We start from the raw sequence: 17,187 nt of genomic DNA, 5'->3' as shown, positions 1-17,187 counted from the left end.
AATGATTCATTTATTTAATAACGGTTTACATACATTTAGTTGGGAGAATTAAAGGGGAGTTCCCCTTATCCCCCCAAATAAATGTATGTAAACCCTTATTAATAAATGAATTATTCTATATATATATATATATATATATATAGTTTTGCTTTTGTTTTTTTGAGGAATTAATTTTCCACTCTTATTGTCATATATATATATATATATATATATATATATATATATATAGAGAGAGAGAGAGAGACAATAGTCTTGTTGTGTGTGTGTATATATATATATATATATATATATATATATACTCATACACAGACAACGGTTTTGTTGTATACATATATATAGTAATCCAGAGGCATGTGTTTCGTCAGTGTTATGACTCATCAGTGTGACTAGAACTAGCAAGATTCAAAATCTACCAACGGAGCTAAATAAAATAAATTTGCTAGTGAAGGAAACGATATTGAAGTCATTTATTTGTATTTCTTTACAATACAGATAACTTATATATATATATATATATATATATATATATATATATATATATATATAATGCAATAGTGTTTTTGTAGTTATGTCTCCTTCTGGTAATAAGGTTCAAGGGAAGATAACTTTATCATTTTGAAAAAAAAAACAAGAAAAAAATCACACACACACACATAAAAGATGAAAAACAAAACAAGAATGATAAAAAATAGAAAAATATTCAAATAAAAAATAAAGAAAAAGAATGACAAAAGGCATAAAACAGAAAAAAAAAAGATTTTTATATAAAAAAAAAGCTGTAAATAAAAAAAGAGGCAAAAATGATTCTAGAATCATTTTTTGAATAAATCTGTTAAATGTGTTGCTGGCTGTGACTGTTCTTGTTGTTGTTGCTTCTTTTTATACGTTGAGCTAGAGTGAAAAAAATTTGAAAAAAATATATATACAAAGTGGAAATTTTTTTTTTAAATATATATATATATAAAAAAAACAACATTTATTTGCAAAATATCATAAAATGGCTTTACTTTGGAAGAAACTTGGAATATCGAAAAAAAAAACAAAAAAAAAAAAAAATAAAACAAAAAAAAAAAATAAATAAATAAAACAAAAGAAAACAAAAGAAAAGGCCCAAAATGAAAGAATGTACTTCTTACTGGGGCACCTTTTCTTCCCCCACTCCTCGAAAACAAAGAGACTATCATCATTATTCAAAAGCACACGATGATTGGAATTTAATTATCTAACGAAGGAATGCTCTGCATGAAATCATGGAAACTATCATTATTGGGTAAGTAAAAAAAACTTTTTTTAATATTATATATGCAAAGATCAGTAAAATTATTGACGCAATTTATTCCAGTTCAAACAGTGGCTTCCAAATTCACGATAACAGATGTCATGTTAAGATACAAAGCCAGTCAAGGATTTTGAAACATTTGCAAAAAAAAAAAAAAACCCCAAAAAACATTCAAATGTAACTGCATTGTGTTTTTTTATAATTTCTTAGTGTCCAACAATCATATTAAATTGCTGTGTTTTATAATTTCTTAGTGTCCAACAATCATATTAAATTGCTATGTTTTATAATTTCTTAGTGTCCAACAATCATATTAAATTGCTATGTTTTATAATTTCTTAGTGTCCAACAATCATATTAAATTGCTATGTTTTATAATTTCTTAGTGTCCAACAATCATATTAAATTGCTATGTTTTATAATTTCTTAGTGTCCAACAATCATATTAAATTGCTATGTTTTATAATTTCTTAGTGTCCAACAATCATATTAAATTGCTATGTTTTATAATTTCTTAGTGTCCAACAATCATATTAAATTGCTATGTTTTATAATTTCTTAGTGTCCAACAATCATATTAAATTGCTATGTTTTATAATTTCTTAGTGTCCAACAATCATATTAAATTGCTGTGTTTTATAATTTCTTAGTGTCCAACAATCATATTAAATTGCTATGTTTTATAATTTCTTAGTGTCCAACAATCATATTAAATTGCTATGTTTTATAATTTCTTAGTGTCCAACAATCATATTAAATTGCTATGTTTTATAATTTCTTAGTGTCCAACAATCATATTAAATTGCTGTGTTTTATAATTTCTTAGTGTCCAACAATCATATTAAATTGCTATGTTTTATAATTTCTTAGTGTCCAACAATCATATTAAATTGCTATGTTTTATAATTTCTTAGTGTCCAACAATCATATTAAATTGCTATGTTTTATAATTTCTTAGTGTCCAACAATCATATTAAATTGCTATGTTTTATAATTTCTTAGTGTCCAACAATCATATTAAATTGCTATGTTTTATAATTTCTTAGTGTCCAACAATCATATTAAATTGCTATGTTTTATAATTTCTTAGTGTCCAACAATCATATTAAATTGCTATGTTTTATAATTTCTTAGTGTCTTAGTTTATTAAATAAAAAGTGAGAAATTGTTTTGGTGCTTCTCTGACCACCCTTGGGACAAACTTTGCACGAATCTTCCACATCTAGTTCCTTGTGTGTACAGTTCCCACACTGACATCAAACTGTACACTTATTTTCTCTATAGACACACGACTGTCCTTATCCATGAAATTCTTTATTTGGCCAATCAACTCTGGTGTTCTGACTTCCTTACTCCTCTTACACCTCTCATCATCCCTCACAGACAATCTGCCCTCCTTGAATCTCTTATACCACTCCAAAACTGATGCTTGGTTCATGCAAGATGGGCCAGAAGCCATCTGAAGCTTTCCATACGTTTCTGTGGCATTTTTTTTTTCAAGTTAAAAACAGAATTTTATTTATTTCTTCTAAAGTGTCTTCACGTTCAGATTGCATTTTTGAAATTCACCAGCTGTGACAATCAGGCTTTAGTAGAGTGTATTCCAATTCTTGCTATAGCTGTTCATTTGAACATGAAATCATAAAAATTAGTCAGTTATCTCATAAGATATATAGCAATATCATACTGAATTTTCAAGAGTCTACGATAATTTTAAATGCCTGTACAAAAGTAGTCTGGAAACTTATTGAAGGCACCTCGTATCTGAAGAAAATTATGTCTCATGAATATTTTTTAATGCATTATTTTTATCTAATATATAAACAGGACCAGTTTGTATGGATGTTTATGTGTCCAGCTAAAAGGCAAAAAACACAAGCCAATGGTCAATAAAGTTTATATTTTCTGAATCAGCAATCTCTTTTTTAATTTTTTTTAATAAAATAACTGACCCGTTAGGTCAACCATTGAGCTTGGTTTATATTGTTTCTATAAAAAATATGAGTTGGCAAAGCCAGTTAGATATTTTAAAAATAAAAAGAAAAAAGATAAACCTATGATTAATCTCTTTCTGCTCAATATCCGTCCTCAGTCTATTTCTTTGTCTCTGCAACAACTATTTGTGGTGATATTTCATTTGTTTTATAATAGACTAATCCGCTCTTTTTTATTCTTTTCATTTTTTATTATTTTCGACGGTTGATAAACAGAAAATAAGAAAGCAGAAGAGAGAAAGAAATAGATGAAGATGGGAGTGACATATATCGTATGAAATAAGTGGATCAAACAACATACGATGAGAGAGGATGAGTGTAATAGACAGAACTTTTGTAAAAATATCGTCATTTGAAAATTACTGTTGATTCGAACAATTTAAATGTGTTGTTTTGTTGTTGTTTTTTTCAAGCTAACTAAATCTGAAAACTGTGGAATGTATTTTGTGTGATAAAAATATACAGGAAAAAAAGGTCATAGAGATTAAATAGTATTACTGTTTGTGCTAATATTCCCCTTTGTTTATAATGAGCTATTTTAATCTTTCTAGCCTTTTCTTAATTACTTTCAACTGTTAAGAAACACACATGCCCAGTGATAGATATGGTATGAAATAGGATCAAACTTAACTCATTTAAAAAACTCATTACAAACTTATTAAAAACACCCATTAAAATTATTAAAAAACTCATTAAAATTATTCAAAACTCATTAAACATTAAAAACCTCTTTAAGTAAACCTATCTAAAAACTCATTAAACTTTACTTATTCAAAAAACTCATTAAACTTTACTTATTCAAAAAACTCATTAAACTTTACTTATTCAAAAAACTCATTAAACTTTACTTATTCAAAAAACTCATTAAACTTTACTTATTCAAAAAAGGCTTGGTTTCTCAGGTTACACAAATGCAGCTGGATGCTCTATTGATAGCTTCTCTCTAGCCCATTCTCCCATACAGATAGCAATGTTCCCAATTCGCCTACAAGATCATGAACCCCACCAGGTTTCACTTCTTGACCTATTCCTCACCACAGAGACTCCAAGGATTGTGTGACTAATGCTCACAGTCTACTTGGAAATGCAGTCCACCTAGTAGTACAAGTTGAAATCACACTTAAATCCCAACCCCCAAGGTGAGGAGCCATTTCTGAAAACAACAAGGTACTACAAAAGGGCTGACTGGGAAGCCATTAGAGAACACATCAGAGATGCCCTATGGGCCGATATGTTCTCTCTTCCTGCTGAACAGTGTCAATGAGACAACTGAATGGTGCAAGGCGGACATTGAAGCACATGTTCCCACATGGAGGTATTATAGCAAGTCCCACTCACCCCCATGGTTCATTACAGATTGTGCAGTTGCTATTACACAAAGACAGCATGCATTCTGCCGGTTCGTACATCATAAGTCAAATACAAATAGCAAAACTTTGTAGATGCTAGAAATCATTGTAAGAGAGAAATAGTGACAGGCAAAAGGGAGCATGCTGAAATAATCAGCATAGAATTGCAAAGGATAGGAACTTGTGATTTCTGGAAAATCTATACTAGTATAAAAGGGCAATCAGTAATTCCTCCACAACCAAAAGATCATATGCACACACACACACACACACACACACACACACACACACACACACACACGTTAAATTTTTAAATTTTGCAAATAACAATATGCAACATTTATACAAAGGGATACAAAACAGATAATAATTTCCGTTCTGTGAAACTCCATAGAATAAGTAAATTATTATCTCTATCTTATATCCTTTATTCAAAAAAATAAATGCTATAAATTATAATTTGAAAAATTTAACTTTATTTGCAAATACCTATGCTCTGTCTTAAATATTGAGCTTTTTTATTTGCATGGAATTTTCATATAAATTTTAGTATTAATATTTATATATTTCAGTTTCAGTTTTCAATTAATGCAATTTTTTTTCAATTTCATTTGTAACTCTGTGTATATGTGTGAATGGTTTTAATTGTTTCCCCTTCCCATTGCAAAATTAGAAATTTTCGCCAACTCCTGTCAGCTTTTTCAACCTCCAAATGTATGAAATCATAGAAATATATTTTTCTAGTTTAAACTTGATGTAGTAAAAGTTACTACCATAACCCAAGACGATTAAACTTTTAGGATATCGAACCTTCATTACTCCAAGGTTTGCAGCCTTGATTCAGTTTTGTTATGATTTTGTTTTCTTGAATGGTCGATACAAATTTTATTTTTTTAAAGTTGTTATACAATAAAAATTAATATCGCCATCAACTGTATTAAAATTGTGAAATAATCGCATTGTTCGCATGTCATATGAATTTTATTTTTAAAAGTCAAAATAAATAAAATAATATTTCCTTGTCTGTTAGAAAAAATATACACAATTATCTCCCTTTGATTTGCAACTTCTGTAGGCAAATATGATCAAATTTCCTGTCACATAGCGACAGGTAACTCCAAATTAAACCAACAAATTTAAATATGAAAAAAAAAAAAAAAAAAATTAGATTGGTTTATTTGATCATTACAAAAAATGGTACTTGTACAGTTTAGTCAAGACATTAAAAAATGAAAATATCGAAAAAAGTTTTAATTGTATGTATCCGTTATGAAACAAAGTTCTTCGAAAAAAAATTTCACTTAATTTCATCAAGTAGCTTTTTTTTGTTGTTTTTTTACAACGAAAAAACAATTTGTTATGATACCGAGCAAAAGGTTCGATTTTTAGGAAGAAAAGCTAGTATTAAAGATGGGGAGGTTGTCAGCGCTTAAACTGGAGTTATCTCCCTTTACCATTTCTAAAATTCAAACAATTTTTTTTTAATCCAATATGGCTGCCTTCAACGCGCCCTCATAAAAACGTGTTTTTTTTCGACTGTAAAAAAAAAAATAACTACTTGATGAAATTAAGTGAATTTTTTTTTTTTTTTCGGAGAACTGTAGCGAGCTACTACTAAGATGCTATGCTGTATTCTCACCTTAGTTCTCTCTTTCTCCCTACACTTTTCTCTTTTCCTTCTTATACATCATCAGAGGTTCCAGCCAATGAAAAGCGAGAACTGTGTACGTGGGACATTCAAGTAAAGGAAACGTTCTTACTTCAACGACGACTAGAGACAGCATCACACGCCACTCCTTAGCTCCCGTAAGGTAGCGAAAAGGAAACATTGAACATTAAACAAAGACTCTACAAAATGGTGACTCTAATTAATACCCCTTGTTAATGTATGGTAATATATCATAGAACTTCGTTTCATAACGAATACATACAATTTAAACATTTTTCGATATTTTTATTTTTTTAATGTCTTGACTAAACCGTACAAGTACCAAAAGTAATTAATGAATATTTTTTTGTTACCATTATCCAAATTTCGGTGAAAGTTCAGAACCTGACCTAATTTAAAAAATAAAATAAAACAAAGAAAAATCGGTGCTTGTATAGATTGGGCCATTGGCACGTATGACAGGTAGCATTTAAAATGAAAGAAAATACAGAAATGTCTGTGTGATGTACGTATCCGTCACGGGACGATGATGAAAAGTTCTTTAAAAATCACGAAAACGCCTTTCATTTATCGGTAAAAAATGACAAATTTATTTTTCGTAAAAAAAATAAAAAATCTACTAGATCAATTTTTGTGAATTTTGGAATATGAAAATTTAATTCCGTGACAAGTAGGTACAATATAGAAGTTTTTATCGTTATAAGTGACAACCTGAATAAGCACTGAAAAATCTTTATGAATTACGTACCTCACGGAATGAAAATGTCATATTCCAAAATTCACGTAAATGGATTAAGTAGGTTTTTTTTTTTTTTTTTTTTTTTTTTTAAGCCAAGAATTTAAATTCTATGAAGAAACAAGAATTGTGTGTGTTAATGCCATATTTAATGAAAGGATACACGTCAATTCGAATTACCGAAATGTTAAAATGTACATTGTAATGGTTACGATGTACTATAAAGCGTTGAACATCATTAAAAATGATTTTCTGTATTAAAAAAAAAAAAAAAATGATAAATTTATGTTATTTTTGGAATATGACATTTCCGTTTCATGATGGGTACGTATACCATAGCAATTTTTCTGTATTTATTTATTTATTTATTTATTACAAAGAGGAATTCTGGACATGCAGCAAATTTTCAATAACATTTTGTCACTTACAGGCTCCCATACAACCAATTTTCTTAGCGAAGAAAAGAATTTTCTTGTCCACGTTGTTTAAATTTAAAAAAAAAATTAATAAATCATACAGTTTTTATGTATGCGTTTTATGGGGACGCCATTAAAAATAAAATTGACGTAATATTTTAAACGCATTCACAGATCTAATCAGTGTTTACTGTTTGTGTCTATTAATTAGAAAGGCGGGTGGGTGGGGGGGTAATATAGTTGAGAATAGCAAATGCACACAAACTACAGTATAAGAACATCTAAGGGCGATAACTGCAGCTGTCCTGAGTTGTAAATCTGTCACCTTGTCCATACAGACGAACAAATTAAATTCATCGTTACGGAAAAAATAATAAAAATAAATAAAAAAATAAATTAATTACAAGTAAACATTTTAATATGATTTTTAGTTCATTTTACATCTAGAAAAATAGTATAATGACTAGATTTCACAGAACCCTTTCAAGTTGATTGTGAACAGTTACTAAGTTTGAAGGAAATCCATACATTATATCGATCAAGGGAAGTAACTCTTGGAAGCTTGTTTAAAAATTATGGGGTAACTCTTGTCGTACTGTAGCAACAGTTAAAATGTTGCTTACATGTTTTTATTTATTTTATTTATTTATTTTTTTAATCTTAGAAGACTACTCGCATTGTTAATCATCGTACAGTATATCGATACACTAAGGCTGACTGGGATAGTTTCCGTACATTTATATCGGATCTACCTCTACGTTCCATGTTTAAAAAGGATGTGTCCTCTATAGTATCAAACCTGACGGAATGGTTAATTGTAGGTATAGACAGTTTCATACCCTCGAAAAAGTTCCAGCACAAACCTAACAGCCAGCCATGGTTCTTTCCAGAATGTGCTGCTGCCATTGCGCACAGAAATCACTTTTTCCACTGCTTTCAACGTAATAGATGTATGGAAACTAAAGCCGCTTTCAGAACTGCCAGCAACCATTGTAAGAAAGTAATAAAGAACGCAAGAGAGTTGTATGCTCAATCCGTTAAGTCCAAAGTAGCTGAGCAGCGGCTTGGTTCCCACCAGTTTTGGCAAATAGCAAACAGAATCCTGAACAGAAGCGTGTGCTCTATGCCAACTATCATCAATGGTCCTGAGGTAATCTCGTCAGCATCAGACAAAGCCAAACTCTTTGCCAAGAACTTTGCAGCTAATTCTACCCTTTGTGACCAAGGCTGCCAACCCCCAATATATCCTCCTGTATCAGAAAACACGCTATGTGATATACATATATCTGTACGTGATGTTGCCAAACTAATCAAAAACCTTGATTCCAGTAAAGCAACTGGCCCTGATGGTATTCCAATTATAGTACTCAAAAAAACTTCAACCAGAACTAGTGCCCATACTTACAAAACTGTTTAAACATTGTCTTAAGGAGAATAGCTTCCCATCACCCTGGAAAATCTCATCAGTATGCCCTGTATTTAAGAATTCAGGTGATCGCTCATCACCCTCTCAGTACAGGCCAATAAGTCTCCTGTGCGTCATGAGTAAGTTGCTGAAATCTGTGTTAAATACAGAAGTAATCAACCATCTTAACAAAAACAACATTCTTAGTGACACTCAATATGGTTTCCGTTCTGCTAGATTTACAGCAGGTGTGCTTACAGTTATATCCCATAGGATTAGCAAATCTCTCGACGGAGGCAACCTTTCTAGGGCAATTGCTCTTGACATATCAAAGGCCTTTGATAGGGTGTAGCATAAAGGTTTACTTCACAAGATCTTTAGCTATGGTATAGCTGGAAATGTCTTCTCAATTATTAAATCATTTCTTTCTGATAGGTTTATAAGAGTAGTAGTTGACGGGCAAAAATCAGAAGGTCACAGTATTAATGCGGGAGTCCCTCAGGGGTCCATCCTGGGCCCAACTCTTTTCCTGATCTACATTAATGATCTTCCAAATCACATCCTTAAATCATTTGTAGACATTTATGCTGATGACACTACCATTTATGGTAGCACATCTAAGACAGTAAACGACCAAGTTCTCTCCGATTCTCTCTCCTCTGATCTTGAGCACATAGTACAATGGGGAAGGAGTGGTTGGTTACTTTTAATGCATCTAAAACCAAGCTTCTCTCTTTACATCATCAACACTCTGATCCATATCTGGCATCAATTGAAATGAATGGCTCTCGTCTTCAGGAGGCCTCAAGTTTTGACAAGCTTCTGGGCTTGATCTTTACTCCTGATCTTAAATGGAACACGTACATCAAATCTATTGCCAAGGCCGCTGGAAAAATGGTGGGATCTTTCTATCACTCCAGTAGATGTCTCACTGCTGATGCAATTCTCTATCTATATAAGAGCCAGGTACGTCCAAGGATGGAATACTGTTGCCACATCTGGGCAGGAGCTGCTAGAAAGGACGTATCCTGCCTTGATAGAGTTCAAAATACTTTGTAGCCTCGTAGGATATGTCCTTTTCTCTTCCCTGCAACCTCTATCTCACAGAAGAGATGTTGCAAGTTTGTCTCTGATGTATCATTATTTTCATGGAAAGTGTTCGACTGAGCTTCAGTCTATGGTCCCTCCTCACCGAACTTTCACAAGAAACACTCGTTTAGCTGAAAACACTATCAAAAATTCCCCCCACTCTTTATCTGTGCCTAAACCTAAACGTAGATTCCATGATCAAAGCTTCTTTCTTAAAACTGGACGCCTGTGGAATTGTCTTCCGTTTTCCTGCTTTCCGGCTGACTACAATATGGTTGTCTTCAAGTCTAACGTAAACAAGTTCTTGATGAGCCGTTCCATATAAGTTAACAAATTTACCCAATTGATTACCATATTGTCCAATTTCTACTGTACACTCTGTAACCCTTATCCTCGAGTGGCCTCTTGGCCTTGATAATGTGGTGATGCCTATGTTAAAAACAAAAAAAAAAAAAAAAAAAAAAACAATACGATTCCACAGAATGAGAAATATATTTTGATAAGGCTGATAGTTTTCTAGATAGTTGAAAAAATTAGTTTTTTGGACCGAAAAACTAATAACACACCAAATATGAGTTTATTAACATTTCATGAAAATATTTTGCCCATTTTAAATATAGAACTGAAGATAAATTAATAAGTACTAATGAATACTCAGAAAGTAATATTGTGCTACGTAGTTCAATACAAATAATAAAATCACATTGTAAAAGACAATCTTCTATTTATTCCTTCAGTCCAGCACCTCTTCACAGACAATCTTCTTTCCTCCCCCCCCCTGTTTCTTTCAAATGTTCCCTTTTTATGTAACATTTCTTGGACTTATTTCTTCGGCGATGAACTGCTGCATTTCTCATACTATTACAACAATAATCATATATTATTATAATGATAATCGAAAACGAGGCTACATCAAAGGGAGGTCACTCTCATATCTGTGTCCAGGGTTGACAGATTGGCATTTTTTATTCAGATTTTGTGGATTTGGGTTGTTTTTTTTTTAAGTAGTTTGGCCTTCAAAAATGTTATCTGACCTTTTTTCAAACATAACATACGGACTAACTAAGGAAGGAACACAGAGTATTATATAAATAATTGTGATTGTTTGTCGTAGGAATATATGGAAATAATATTAACTATAATGTTTCTTGATTGCAAATGATGAATTTCTTCAGTTTTGATAACTAAAAATTGTCTTATAGAAAACAGAAAAGCGTACAAATTTTTAAGTGTTATTGAAGTTTTTTTTTTTTTTTCTCTTCAGTACTTGTACCGTTTAATCAACACATTAAAAAATGAAAATATCGAAAAAAAAAAAAAAGTTATGGAATAAGTTCTCCAAAAAAAATTTCACTAAATTTGATTAAGTACTTTTTTTCTTTTTTTTTTTTACAGCGAAAAATAATTTGTTATGATACAGATAAAAAGGTAGCCATATTTCGATTCTTAAGAAGAAAAGCTATGATTTAAGATGGGGGAAGGGGTGTTGGCGCCTTAGACGGAGTTATCTCCCTGTGCCATGTTCTAAAAATCCAAACATGGCTACCTTGAGTGCATTGTCATAAAAACGAGTTTTTCCACCGTAAAAAAAAAAAAAACTACTCGATCAAATCAAATGAAATTTTTTTTAGGAGAACTTTAGTCTGAAATGGATACGTGCAAAACAATTTTTTTTTCGATATTTTCACTTTTTTAATGCCTTGATTGAACTGTAGAAGTACCTTGTCTTCTATATAAGCATTGTTTAAATTGAAATTCGTAAGTTTAGAAAACCAATAAAATGCAATTTTTTTTTGTTGTCAAGATCAAAGTGTAGCCTAAGTTTTTTGTTCATCGTTGATTTTTTTTCTGTATTTTTTTAACATGAATAAAAGATTTAATATCTCAAAGTGTAGTATCTGTTCTCTGATACATACACAGCGATAGGCAGTCTTGTTCTGGCGACACATTCTCGTGCCCGGAGAGCTTGTTGGGTAGCGTTCTGTCCGCACCCCCACTTTGTCTGTCTTTCTCTGCTCTCCCCCCTCCCCCACGGGGGGGGATCCGAGCTGATAATTTACGACCTTCCCGCGAGGGAGGGTCGGAAACACTTTCTCTCTTCCCTCCACTAACTTCCCACTCCCTCTCTCAGTTCTATCTCCCCTCTTGCCGCCTTTGGCGCCACTTCTTTTTGGCGCCAAAGTCGGCTCCCAATTTGGACGCCGACTCCACGTCACTCATTTTGGTGAATTTATACAGGGAAGAGAGAGCTTTTTTCAAAAATGGACACCCCCAGTCCGGGGACCACCAATACAGATACCCCCAGCCAGGAGGCTACCACAAGAAAAACTGCTCCCCAAGAGGACGGCTCCCCAACAGGGGAAGCAAAAAGCAACGGGGCATACCGCCCGGACACTAAACCAAAGGACGCCCCTCAGAAGGGAGAAAACTCACCAGCAGCTCCCCAAGAGGGCGACTCCCCACAAAGGGGAGAAAAAACAATGTTGGACAGGGCATCCCGCTCTGACTACAAAAATCAAGAGGCAGTAGCCCCAAAGGACGATAAGAGAGACAGTGCTCCCCAGGAGGGCTACTGCCCCAAAAGGGGAGCAAATCAAGAAAATGAGGGGGCATACAGCCTAGACCTCCCCAAAACAAAAGGGGCAAAAGCTCCCAAGGACAATAAAGAGGACAATGCTCCCCAGGAGGCCGACTCCCCAAAAAGGGAAGTATTTCCTGGAAGAAGTATAGAGCAGGGAGAGTCGGTCCCAAAGGAAAGCGGAAAGGGAAATGCGCCTCAAAATAGCAACCCTTCCGCCAAGGAACAGCAAAAACAGTCCAACCTCACCAAAGATCCAACACCAACAAGAGGGTCGGCATGGGGGAAGACTGTAGAGAAGCAACTGTCCCCTCAAGAGTATAGAGACTTGTACTTGACCAAGTACAGACAATACATAGAGGGGGCAGAAATCAAACCAGTGCCAGGCGCTTGGGAGGCAATCGAAGACAGAGTGCTCTCCCTCATCATCTCGGATATGCCGGAAAACCGCCTCCTAGGGATGAAAAAGGAAGACATGGCAGGGCTCCTACACAAGCTAAACATCCCGGTATTATACCTGTACCAGAGGAGCTACGCCATGTGGGACATCCTCCTACCCACCAAGGAAGATGCGGAGAGACTCTCCCTACAGGAAATTAAGTATGGGAGAACAAAACTAAAGCCCGAATACCAGGGCAGGACAAGGACCCGGGTACAGGTATTCAATGTACCTATGCAAATATCAGCAGAAATCCTGGGATCCTTCTTCACACAGTTCGGCGAGGTGGAAAAAATAACCCCAGTGCGGTCGAAAACCGGCATGCACTTGGGCAGCTACACTGTGGCCATGAGGCTAAAGAAAGAAGGCTTCCAGGCGATACCAGCACAGCTGACATTTAAGGAGGCAACTATGACAGTAGTAGTGGAGGGGCGTCGTCCGCACTGCTGGTTCTGCCAAAAACAGGGTCACATGGCCAAGAGCTGCCCTCAAAGGTCAAATCCTACTCAAGTGACACTAAAGGCGGTCCCAACCTCTGAGACAGCACCAGTGTCCAAACAGGCTGTCACAACTCCTGCAACCAGAGCACCAACCCCAGCACCGAGGAAACCCAAAACTGTGCAGGAGCCCAAAGGGGAGGAATGGATCACGGTAATGAGGCGGAAACGGAAGCCCACAATCCCATCTGCCACCGTCCCACAACCAACCCAACAACCGAGGCAGCAACAACAACAGCAGCCTCCACAACAGCCGCAGCAACAGCCATGGCAGCAGACACAGCAGCAGCAGCCAAACCAGCCGTTGAACCAGCCGCAGCAACAACATCAGCTGCCGCGGCCAATTCCACAACCAATGCCACGAAAACAGCAGCAACAACAAAAACAGCAGCAGCAGCAACAGCCAGAACAGCAGCAACAAAAACGGCTGCAGCAACCAGAAAAGCAACAGCATCAACCGGAGAAACAACAATTAGAGGAGCAGCAACAACCAACGGTCCCCACACCAATTGAGACGGGGATCAAGCGAAGAAAACACTGCTCCTCTGAGGATGAATCTGCTAGTGAGAGGGATAGGAACTCAACCTCACCACTCCCCGGTTCATTCAAAAGAATAAAAAAGAAAAGGAAAGGGGAAGAAAAGGCAGCCCCCACTCCCTGTGAGCATACACCACCTTTAACAACAACACAACCCACTTCTACCCCCATACCACATACTGCACCAACACTAGACACCGCACTAACACCAACACCAACATCAGACACCGCACCAACACCAGACACTGCACCAACACCAGACACTGCACCAACACCAACACCAGACACCGCACCAACACCAGACACCGCACCAACACCAACACCAGACATCACACCAACACCAGACACCGCACCAACACCAACACCAGACACCACACAGACACTCGTCCCCACACCAATGCAAATTGAGCCGCCATCCCAGAAAGAAAAGAATGAACCCGGGAGGGGGAGAGACCCTTCAGATTCTCCCACTTACGGACTCACTCCAACAGGGACTCTCGCCCTCGAAACGAGAGAGGAACTTTGTTCTGTAGACCCCCTGTCTGTGGCAATGGGTGTACCTCACCGGCAGAGAAAAAATTTAAAACCTCTGCTGGACTGCCAACAGATAGGGGGAAAAGACGTTAATGTCCCCTCTAATTTCCCGGACGCCCCACGGCTAACAACTTTCGTCAGGCTTCCTGAGGCCTGCAAAACCAACGTGTGGACAATGCTGGAAGCCGCTGAAGGGGCTGGTCCGGGAATTGAACTGATTAGGAAAAATGACCCTTCCCTTGAGGAACTCGCAAAACAATGCAAGGGAAGGGTCCCAGTGTTGGTCCATCCGTCACTCTATAGGGCCCTTAAATTGACTTACCCTTTGGATCTCGGCGGCATTGTGAGAGAAGGTCAGGACATGAAAAACCTGACCACCTTGAGCATTGCACACAACGTCGGTGTCCTTTCCCCGGCTGACTTCGGAGCTGAGTGTAACACACCTTAAGGTAGGTACCATGGCTTTGAATTTGGCTAGTCTGAATGCGAGGGGCTTGAGATCATCGGGCCGGGCGGCTCGCCTCCGGCACGACCTCTTGTCCCTGGGAGTGGATGTCGCTGCGATTCAGGAGACGCATTTCGTTTCCTCTGTGGACTGTCAGGTGCTGGCCCGAGACTTTGAGGTTTTCTCAGCATATGGCAGCCCGCGGGGGAAGGGAGTTTCCGTGCTGGTTAAACGTACCCTGTCGGCGACGGTCGACGTTGTCCATAGAGATGCAGTGGGTAGGCTGGTTGTGGCCGATGTTGCCGTAAAAGATTCTGTGTTTCGGGTGATTGCGGTTCATGCGCCCAGCACCGCTCGTGAGAGGGTCTCATTCTTCAGTCAGCTTGACGCGTTTGTAGATTGTCGGAAGCGGGTAGTGCTAATGGGGGATTGGAATTCCATCTTAGACCCCGACAAAGATAAGGTAGGAGGCGGAGCTAGAGGATCGGAGAGGTGCGAGTCCAGCCTGGCTGATCTGATGGCTAGATGCGGTCTGGTCGACAGGTTTCGGGTCGAGCATCCAGGGCGGGAGATGTGGACGTGGACCAATAGTGTTTCCTCCTATCCAAATACTTATTTGGACAGGATGTTAGTTAGGAGAGGCGAAGTAGACTTCTTATCTTGTCCCACGTTCACTTGGCTAGGCCAGACGGACCATAAATTAGTTATGGCCCGGCTGAAGCTAGGAAATAGGCCTAAGTTAGCGGGGTACTGGAAGTTAAACACCTCCCTTCTGGAGATACAAGACTTCCAAGATCAGTTAAGAGAATTGATTAAAAAGGCACTAGTGGGGGCGGTTACCGGGAGTAAGTGGTGGTTAGGTCTCAAAGCCAAGATCAGAAGCTTCTCCGTCAAGTATGCCCAGCGCCTCGCACTAGATAAGGCCAAGACGAAGAAGAAGCTAGAGCAGAAACTAGCCCAGGCTACGGGGGAGGGTGATAGGGTTAGTCAGGAACTAGCTAAGCAGGACCTTCTACGCGAGACTAGCAAGCGTTACGAAGGCCAAGTAGTTAGAGCTAGGCTTAGAAAGATAGGCAACGAAGCAGTCAATTCTGATGCAGACGTGCGCCGTGAGGTTTCTAGGCGTGGCTCGGACAAATACATTGCAAAAATCAAACATCCGAATGGACGCACCCTGGAATCGACTCGGGAGATCTGCGAGGGGTTTCGAGAACATTTCGAGGAGCGTTTTACGCAGCAGCCCGATCTTCCGGTCCTTGAGTTTAGCGACTATTTGGCCGACTCTCCCCGCCTCGAGGCGGCTAGAGCGGCTAGTTGCGAGGGCCGGGTGACGGAGCGGGAGGTCTTTACTGCGCTGAAGCAGGTCAGCTGTGACAGATCGCCAGGACTTGATGGTCTGCCATACGAACTGTACTTGAGGCTGTCGCCCATGTTTCTGCCTCTTCTGACGGATATGTTCAACCATTGGTTTGCTCAGGGATCCATCCCAGGGCAGGTGACCAAGGGAGTGATCACATTGCTGAAGAAAGGTGACGGGCATGGAGGGGAAGAGTTAGACGACTACAGGCCCATAACTCTGCTAAACACAGAGTTGAAGATTTTGGCCAAGGTCCTGTCGAATCGGCTGCAGGTTGTTATCGACGAGTTGGTTGAACCGGAACAGAACTACGCTGTGAAGGGGAGATCGATTCAGAACAACTTACACCTGATCCGCATGATCCTAGAGGGGGGAATAGATGACGACACGGAAGCCGCGCTGATAAACTTAGATCAGTCCAAAGCTTTCGATAGGGTCGACCATCGTTTCCTGGCATCTGTCTTAGAGGCCGCCGGTTTTAAACCGGACTTTTGCAAGTGGATCTCCATAATGTATCGACAGCCCATGGCTGTCGTGCAAGTGAACGGAAAGCGCTCGAAACCCTTTGTTATCTCTCGGTCGGTTCGTCAGGGTTGTCCGCTGTCGCCCCTGCTTTATGTCCTGGCTTTGGAGCCTCTTCTCCGCAAGCTGAGACATGGGGAGGCAAATTCGGCCCTGCGCGGAATGGCTCTGCCTGGCGGCTCAGCTGCCAAGGTATCCGCGTTCGCCGATGATGTCACGATCTTCGTGTCGGGCTTCAGAGACATTGAGGTCGTGTCGGAGGCACTCACACAGTACGAAAGAATTACAGGGGCCAAGATAAACCGCAACAAGTCGGTAGGACTGCGGTTGGGCGCATGGAG

General features: G+C 37.9%; 1 long non-coding RNA gene across 4 annotated transcripts in view; it reads left to right on the top strand.

Annotated features, from left to right (window-relative positions):
* Nucleotides 1-228: 228 nt before the first annotated feature.
* Nucleotides 229-17,187, top strand: part of LOC145241979 (uncharacterized) — a 266,377-nt gene continuing 249,418 nt past the window's right edge. Inside the window, exon 1 of one of the 4 annotated variants that reach the window (XR_013862626.1) lies at nucleotides 229-1,270. This is a non-coding gene — a long non-coding RNA (uncharacterized LOC145241979). The remainder of the gene's footprint in view (nucleotides 1,271-17,187) is intronic. The other 3 variants (XR_013862625.1, XR_013862628.1, XR_013862627.1) reach the window with 3 other exon arrangements.

Source organism: Euprymna scolopes, chromosome 21 (assembly GCF_053919585.1).
Source record: "Euprymna scolopes isolate OS-2025 chromosome 21, ASM5391958v1, whole genome shotgun sequence".
Classification (NCBI taxonomy): Eukaryota; Metazoa; Mollusca; class Cephalopoda; order Sepiida; family Sepiolidae; genus Euprymna; species Euprymna scolopes.
This window is presented reverse-complemented; position numbering and strand designations above follow the sequence as displayed.